Source organism: Triticum aestivum, chromosome 7B (assembly GCF_018294505.1).
Source record: "Triticum aestivum cultivar Chinese Spring chromosome 7B, IWGSC CS RefSeq v2.1, whole genome shotgun sequence".
Classification (NCBI taxonomy): Eukaryota; Viridiplantae; Streptophyta; class Magnoliopsida; order Poales; family Poaceae; genus Triticum; species Triticum aestivum.
In genome coordinates, this window is record NC_057813.1 from 751724906 (window position 1) to 751734330 (window position 9425).

The window sequence follows — 9425 nt, forward strand, 5'->3', positions numbered from 1 at the left end:
GTAATTAATGGGGCTCACAGTCATAGAAGATGTCTAAGATAGTATATTTATATGTGAAATCTCTCTTCCTTCAATATTCTTTCATGAATTGTTCAAATGACCAATACAATGTTTGCTAACCTTCAATAAATTTACCACCTCTACTTCTTAGATGTGAAGTCATTACTCCCCATAGGATAAGCATATAAAACATATATAATTTCTGATTTATGATATTCAAATCATTCAACCTTTTACTCATAGGATATAAGTGAAGCACACGAGTAAATGACAAACTACTCCAAAAAGATATAAGCGAAGATCAATGAGTAGTTAAATAATTATGTAGCTATGTGAAGACTCTCTCTCTCTCTCTCATTTAAGAATTTCAGATCTTGGGATTTTATTCAAACAACAAGCAAAACAAAACAAAAGAAAATGACGCTCCAAGCAAAACACATATCATGTGGTGAATAAAATATAGCTCCAAGTAAAGTTACCTATGAACGAAGACGAAAGAGGGGATGCCTTCCGGGGCATCCCCAAGATTAGGCTCTTGGTTGTCTTTGAATTTTACCTTGGGGTGCCTTGGGCATCCCCAAGCTTAGGATCTTGCCACTCCTTATTCCATAGTCCATCCAATCTTTACCCAAAACTTGAAAACTTCACAACACAAAACTCAACAGAAAATTCGTAAGCTCCGTTAGTATAAGAAAATAAAACCACCACTTAGGTACTGTTGTGAACTCATTCTAAATTCATATTGGTGTAATATCTACTGTATTCCAACTTCTTTATGGTTCACACCCTCCGATACTACTCATAGGTTCATCAAAGTAAGCAAACAACACATAGAAAACAGAATCTTCCAAAAATAGAACATTCTGTAGTAATTTGTATCATTCGAATACTTCTGTCACTCCAAAAATCCTACAAACTTAGGAAAAAGTGAGAAATTTGTGTACCAATTCATAGCAAAACGACTCATATCAAAAGCACGTTTCTGTGAATTATCAAAACTAATTTACTGAGCCCAAAATTTTCTGATTTTCAGCAGGATCAACACAACTATCACCGTAAGCTATCCTAAAGGTCTTACATGGCACTTTATTAAAATGAAAGCTATAAAACGTGATTACTACAGTACCATAATCATGTGAACACACAAAAACAGTAAAGGTAAATATTGGGTTGTCTCCCAACAAGTGCTATCGTTTAACGCCCCTAGCTAGGCATGATGATTTGAATGATGCTCACATAAAAGATAAGAATTGAAACATAAAGAGAGCATCATGTAGAATATGACTAGCACATTTAAGTCTAACCCACTTCCTATGCGTAGGTATTTTGTGAGCAAACAACTTATGGGAACAATAGGGAGGTAAAACAAGCATAGCTTCAAGATTTTCAACACATAGAGAGGAAACTTGATATTATTGCAATTCCTACAAGCATGTGTTCCTCCATCATAATAATTTTCAGTAGCATCATGAATTAATTCAACAATATAACCAGCACATAAAGCATTCTTTTCATGATCTACAAGCATAGAAATTTTATTACTCTCCACATAAGCAAAATTCTTCTCATTCCGAATAGTGGGAGTATCATAAGTGACTTGAATACTATAAATGGTTTCCATATTAAAAGAGTAATGTTCACAAAAAGGGTAATCATAATCATGACAAGTTTTAATATAATCATCACTACTTTCTATAGCATAAGTTTCATCACAATAATCATCATAAGTAGCAACTCCGTTCTCATCATAATCGATTGAAACCTCTTCCAAAATAGTGGATTCATCACTAAATAAAGTCATGACCTCTCCAAATCCACTTTCATAAATATTATAAGATTCAACACTCCAAAATAGTGGGATCATTACTTCCTAAAGTTGACACTCTTCCAAACCCACTTTCATCAATATAACCATCATAAATAGGAGGCATGCTATCATCATAATAAATTTGCTCATCGAAACTTCAGAGGCTAAAAATATCATCTTCATTAAAAGTAGCATCCCCAAGCTTGGGACAAACATTAATTGTAGCAAATATATTCTCAAATATGTCATTCTCATCAAGCATAATCACTCTCATCATTAATAGTATGGATAGCACCAATAGTGTAGCAATTATCATCTTCACAATGAGTAATAGGAGCAACATCATTTGGGAGGGATACCTTTATACCTTTGCTTATCCATATTTTCTTTTTCTTCTTCACATCATGTGTGGGTTTAACCCTCTTTTTTGAGCTCCTTATTAATGAGATTGTTGGAATAGAAAGCTCCTCCTCGTTACCTGATTCATCATAAGAAATAATAGGAGGATACTGGGAAGTCTCTTCCCTTTCATTAGTATTCTCTTCATCTTCTATTTGCTTTCTTTTCTTTATTTAATTGGCAATATAAGGATTTTCAACGCAATTCACTTCACAATACATATAAATTTCCTCTAGATCAATATCAAGAAATTTCTCAAGATTATATTTTGGAATATGCTTAGTTATACGTTTCATTTCTTCATAACCCAAAAGCAAACTAAGTCCATTATGATGTGCAAGGTAAATCAAGTCATCACAATTTTTGGACACGATTCGATCATGAAACAATTTGCATTGGAGATTTAAATGACCATGTTCATTGCAAAGTTCACAAGTATGGCTAAGAAATTTTAAATTTTCAGCACAAACATCTAGCCTTTCTTGCAACCATTTAGTTTCTAAATACTTATGCCTCTTGCAAAATCTATCTTCCCTATTTGGTATGTACTTGCAAACTATATGCACTCCACAAAAATTGACATGCTTATAAGAGACATTTTCATCATGACCAATGCAATCATCATTAGTACCATGGATATTCAAAGAGTTCATACTAACAACATTGCAATCATGCTCATGATTCAAAGATTTAGTGCCAAACATTTTATAGACTTCTTCTTCTAGCACTTGAGCACAATTTTCCTTTCCATCATTCTCACGAAAGATATTAAAAAGATGAAGTGTATGAGGCAAACTCAATTCCACTTTTTTGTAGTTTTCTTTTATAAACTAAACTAGTGATAAAACAAGAAACTAAAAGATTCGATTGCAAGATCTAAAGATATACCTTCAAGCACTCACCTCCCAGGCAACGGCGCCAGAAAAGAGCGTGATGTCTACTACGCAACCTTCTTCTTGTAGACGTTGTTGGGCCTCCAAGTGTAGAGGTTTGTAGGACAGTAACAAATTTCCCTCAAGTGGATGACCTAAGGTTTATCAATCCGTGGGAGGTGTAGGACGAAGACGGTCTCTCTCAAACAACCCTGCAACCAAATAACAAAGTGTCTCTTGTGTCCCCAACACCCAATACAATGGCAAATTGTATAGGTGCACTAGTTCGGCGAAGAGATGGTGATACAAGTGCAATATGGATGGTAGATATGAGTGTTTGTAATCTGAAAATATAAAAACAGCAAGGTAACAAGTGGTAAATGTGAGCGCAAATGGTATTGCAATGCTAGGAAACAAAGCCTAGGGTTCATACTTTCACTAGTGCAAGTTCTCTCAACAATAATAACGTAATTGGATCATATAACTATCCCTCAACATGCAATAAAGAGTTACTCCGAAGACACTAATAGCGCAGAACAAACGAAGAGATTATGGTAGAGTACGAAACCACCTCAAAGTTACCAATTCTGATCGATCTATTCAAGAGTCCGTAGTAAAATAACACGAAGCTATTCTTTCACGTTCGATCTATCATAGAGTTCGTACTAGAATAACACCTTAAGACACAAATCAACCAAAACCCCACTATCACCTAGATACTCCAATGTCACCTCAAGTATCGGTGGGCATGATTGTATGATATGCATCACACAATCTGTTGGGGAAACTGATCCACGAACACCTATGGGGACCGGCGGACCGAGCCCCTTTCGGTTCGGCGGGGGGCGGAGATCGCACGAAGAGCAGATCGAGGCGAAGCACACGAGCAGTTTACCCAGCTTCGGAGCTCTCCGGAGAGATAATACTCCTACTAGTGCTTGTCTGATTTTATTGAGTTCTTGCTCGGGAGCGCTGGGTGCTACAGTACACTCCAGCTGCTAACAAGACCGAGCGTGAGTGTTTTCTGGCTTCGAACCTTCCGAACCGCCCTCTCTATGTTACGCATGGGCATCCTTTTATATGCTCAAGGGGTCACCGACAGGTGGCAACGTAGACAAGGGTAAAAATGGAAAAGGACTTGCGGTTGGTACAACAACCTGTACAGTGTATCATACCTAACCCTGATGGCAGGGGACAAAGACATTAAATGCCCATCTACGTCGCCCAAACAGTGCAAACAGGGACCGTCAGGGACGCCACCGCTCGCCACGATGGCAATCTTGTCAGCGCCGCTTGCCGCCGCGTACCGCTGGCTGCACAGCCTCTCGCCACGCGCGCCTGGAAAGGCCCCAGGGCGACACGTTGGTGGATGCGCTGGAGCGTAGGTACAGGGTGGTAGCGTGCCGCGGCAAGTGCCTTGCCGCGGTCGTTGTCTTGTCGCGTCCGGAGGCTTGTCGCTCCCCGGGCCTTGCCGGGACGCGTGGCGCGTCGCGGCAAACTCCTTGAGATGCCTTGGTGGGCCTTCCCGGCAAGCTCCTCTTGCCGGGGCCTTGTCTCCTTGGCTTGGATACTTTGCTCTTATGCCTTGGTTGGCCTTCCCGGCAAGCTCCTCTTGCCGGGGCCTTGTCTCCTTGGCTTAGATACTTTGTTCTTGAATGGCTCCACAGGAACCGCGGAGGACCTTGGCGGTCACCTGGCAAGCCTTGCCGCGGGTGGCTGCAACTGCCCGTGCACAAGTTCGGGATACTAGGGTACCCCTACTCTAGTACACCGACAGGAGCCCCCGGGCCTGGGCCACACACGGTGCCGAGCGCTGTTGGGCCAGGCCCAAAACAGGGAACGGGCACGCGCGGCCTGGGTTACGCCGTATCTTTCTCCGTACCCACCGCGCCCTCCCCCAACGGCACGCGTAGAATGCGGCGTCGTGGGAGAGATCGTGGGTGGTTTCTTTATTCGGAAGGGCGAAACATCCGCCCCCTCCCTCTTTATAAGTAGGGGAAACAGGGATAGTTCGCCCATCCTGCCGGTTGTTACTCCATTTCCCAAATCTCCGCCGCTCCCCCCTTCTTCCCGAAGCTGAGAGAGAGCAGCGCTCCGCCCCCCATTGCCTCCAGCACCATCAATGCCGTCGATCTCCCCCACCGCCTCCGCCATGGCTCCTAAAGCCGACAAGGGGAAGGGTGTGAAGTCGGTCGAGGCGCAGCGGCTCGCGGCGCTGCGAAAGGAGAGGGCCCTCTTCCCCCCTCAGCTTGCCGCGAAGGAGCTGAGGGAGTACTACTACCTCTTCTAGTCGACGGAGACGCGAGCGCATCCGCGCACGAGGGTACTCCCGGCTGCCGCATCGGAACTGGCTCCAAACGGGTACCCCTTCTTCGCGCTGTTCTTCTACTGCGGGCTCTGCCCGCCCTTCTCTGAATTCTTCTGTGACATTATGAACACATACGGGCTCCGCCTCCTTGATTTCACCCCCAACGCCGTTCTGACCATGGCAGTTTTCGCACATCTTTGCGAAAACTTTGTCGGAGTCCATCCAAATGTAGCCCTCTTCCGCCACTTCTTTATGCCCCGGGTTGAGAGAGGAGAGCCTCTTGCCGACGGGATCGCTTGGATCTCAAGAGTCGGCAAGAAGGAAGCTTATTTGGAGGGAGAGCTCCGTAGCAAGTGGGAGGAATGGAGAGCAGAGTGGTGCTGGATCGTCGAGGAGGACCCGCAGCCATTTACTGCCCTGCGCCAAGCCCCAATAGTGCGTGGCAATGATTGGAGCAGCGTGGCCCCGGAAGATGACAGGCTGAAGATTGCCGTCACCCGGATCCTTCGCCTCAGGCTTGCCGGGCTCACCGTAGGCGCCGTTGGCGCAGACTTTCTCCGCCGCCGCCGCCCCCTTGCAGGAGAGGAGGAGACCCGCCTGGGAGTTCCAGAACTCGACGGATATCATGAGGCTGCGCCCGGGCCCCAACTTCAACTTCACCATCCTGGAGCTGGATGCGATGCTCCTGGAGCTGTTCAAGCGCGATCCTCAACATCCATTCGTGTTGCCGAGGGGTGTGGTTCCGTTGTGCAACAACTCTTCGCTCGACCGCATCCGTGCAATGATGCCGCTGTGTGACTCGCACGGAATCGTCCCGACTTGGCAAGAGCCTGCAGACGACGTCGTGCGGGATTTCTTTGACGGCCTGGTAGAAGTGCCGATCCGCCCCGATGAACAGAAGAGCCTCACCCGCGACACCACCGATAATGAGATGCAGCGCATCACCACCAGGCTGGAAGAGGTGGCAGCAGCCGTTGCCGCGGGTGAGTTCGGATTCACCATGGAGGAGGCAGAGGCAGCAGAGGCGGCAAGCCTTGCCGAGCGCAAGGAGTTTGCCGGCGAGGAAGAACTTGTCGGGCCCGAAGAGGAGCCGAGCGAGCCCGGCGAGGGAGAGCTTGTCGGGCTCGAACCTTCAGGCAGCTCGTCGCAAGTCGAGCCCCCAGCTCCACCAAGAAGGCGTCTCCGCAAGGCCCGGGACGTAGCGGAGCGGCAGACGGGTCAACAACCGCCGTGCCGCGCGACACGCTCTACCGCGGCAAGCAGTGTTGCCGCGGGAGCGCCTCACGCTGTTGCGGCAACTGAGGCGGGGTCTTCCCGGTCCACCGCTACTGCTCCTGCCAAGCGGACAAGGGAACCTACTCTCCTGCCTCGTCGCACCGGAGGCGAGCCGGACTTCAATCTCTCTGCGCTCAGCTCCGAGGACGAAGAGGAAGAGTAAGATTCTTTGCTGTTCTTGTAACTCTTCAATTTTGTTGCTTTGTCTTGTATCTGACTTGCTTTTACTCTGAACCTATTCCTTTTCAGGACGCTGGCCCAGAGAGCGGCGAAGAGAGCCAAGGCCTCGGTGATTGTCATCGACGATGATCCCACCGCGACGGCAGAGGACATATCCGAGACCACCTTGCCGGACCCGGCAACCCTTCCTCCAAGCAGCCCCCAGCGCAGCCCCCAAAGTAAGTATATGTTTTACTTCTTGCTGTTAGGCGCGCATGGGTGCTTCTTCATTGCTGATATCTGACTGCTGGTTTGTGCAGGAGCAGAGCAGCCTCACCAGGAGGGCCCGGAGGCCGCTCCCGAAATGCCATGTGCTTCCACTACACCGCCAAGGGAGGATTCCCCGGCAAGGGAGCGTTCTCCGGCAAGGGAAAATTCTCCAGCAAGGGGTAGTTCTCCGGCAAGGGACAGCACCAGTGATCCTCCGGTGATTGAGACCACGACCGCAGATCCTAGCACAGGTAATCCTTTTGCCTGAGAACTTCCCTTGGATTCTTCTTCTTCTGATTTTCTTTTTGGATAATTGCTTGATTTCTCTCCCTTTTCCCGTTCGCCAGATCCATCTGCCACGGAGCCGATGGAAACCGAGGTCGCCAGCAAGGAGAACGCACGCAGCAGCGTTGACGACACCGTCACCACCGAAGGAGAGGCCGGTGCTGATGATCCTTTCGGCGAAGAGGCCGCCAAGGCTGCCGCCGCAGAAGCCGACGAGGGATCCGGCGATTGCACTGACGGCCCCGAGGCCGCAGGAGCGCCAGGCGCTACACCGACCGCCGATCCCTCCGCCGCTGCTGCAGCGCCAGGCTCCGAAGAGCCCCAGCCCGGCGCCTATCTGAAGGCCGGCGACGGCATCTTCATCAAGCTCCCCTGGGCTTCAAGCTCCAGGGCGCCGGTCGAAGGAGAGATGCTGGACGGAGAAGTACTTGCCTCCGCTGGGCTGAAGTTGGTTGACACGCCAAGCAGCAGCAACGACGAGCCTGAGGAGGAGCGGCTGCTACGGAAGCTGCTGTCACTCTACCGCGCCCAACAAGCCAAGCTGGTGTCCCGCGAAGCACTTGTCGCGAAGGCGGGAGTTGACATTGAGAAGCGCGCGGAGGAGCTCCTGGGCCTTAGGCAGGAAGCTCTCCGGTCCTTGGCGGAGGAGCGGGAGTAACTTCTCGAGGAGCGGAAAGCCTTCCTCCTCGAGAAGGCTAAAGCTGAAGAGAAGCAACGGCTTGTCGCCAAAAACCTATTTGCACAGGAAGGAGAGTTGGCGCAGCGCAAGGTCAATCTTGACAGCCACGAGGAGGAGCTTGCCACGCGCGAGCAAGCAATTGGCTGGGCTCTCAAGGAGGCAAAGGATGCTGCCGCAGCTGCCGAGGCCGCCAAGAAGGAGCTGGAGACGAAGGTGGCGCAGCTGGAAGCCAATCTCAGGGCAAGCGGCGAGGAGCTTGCCGTGCTCAAATGTGAGCGCGAGAAGGACGCTGCCGCTCATGGTGAGCTGCAGGGTCTTCTCGCTGAGAGGAGCAAGGAGCTCAGCGCCGCCAAGGACTCCAATGCAGATCTTGAGTTGAAGCTGGCCAAGTTGACTCAGACGCTAGACGGCGCCAGGGAGCGGGAGGTGGCCTTGTCGGAGAAGATCAAGGCTGACGAGGCGCTGCTGGCGAATGCTGCTGCCGCCCAGGACACTTTCAGGGAGACCGTGGAGCACTGGACCGAGGGTCTTGTGGATGCCAACGCGGCCATCGACAGGGAGCTGGCGCAGCTAGGGATGGAGGATTTCGGGTACTCCTCCGATGAGCACCTCCAATCCAGCGCCAAGCTCAGCTTGTTCTTCGAAGGCGTGACGACGGCCCTCCAGCGACTCCGGGAGAAGATCCCAAAGCAGCTGGCCGACGAGTCGCGCAAGATCTGCGCAGGGGCTCTCCAGAAGGTGCTGGTGAAGGTGGCCTTTCGCAATCCAGGCCTCAACCTCACCAACGTCCTCAGGTCCTTGCCGCCGGATGCCGATCTGGAAGCGCTCAAGGCACTTGTCGCACCCATTGTGGACAAGGTGAGCGGGATCAAGAGGGTTGAGGGCGATCGCGTAGATTAGGCCGCCCATTTTCTCTTTTCCTTGTCGCTGCTGGTCATGTCATGAAAACAATCTATTAGAGCCGCGACAAGTTATCTTGTAATATGACCCTATTTTGGATATCAATTTTCTATGTTATCTCCTTTACTTGATTCCTTCCTTTGTATGTTTTTGCCCTACGCTTTTAGGGAACTTGTCGGCGCAGGCACCTTAGCCGCGAGCGCTGAGTGCGGAACGTCAGCAGCCTACTGGCGGTGCCGCTGCCGACAAGAAACCTTGTCGCAACTAGTCGCAGCTCACTTAAGTTGTTGAGCGGACTCGAAACAAAGTAAGGGCGCAACTAGCTACGAGTTGGTTCCTCCACGCACAGGTTTTCCATACAAAGCAAGGTCGTTCGAGGAAGATAACTTAAAAATTTTAACTGATTGCTCAAACTTTGGCAACTTAGCTTTTCTGTCATTTTCTTTCTGGTAAGGTAAACACTTCCTTGAA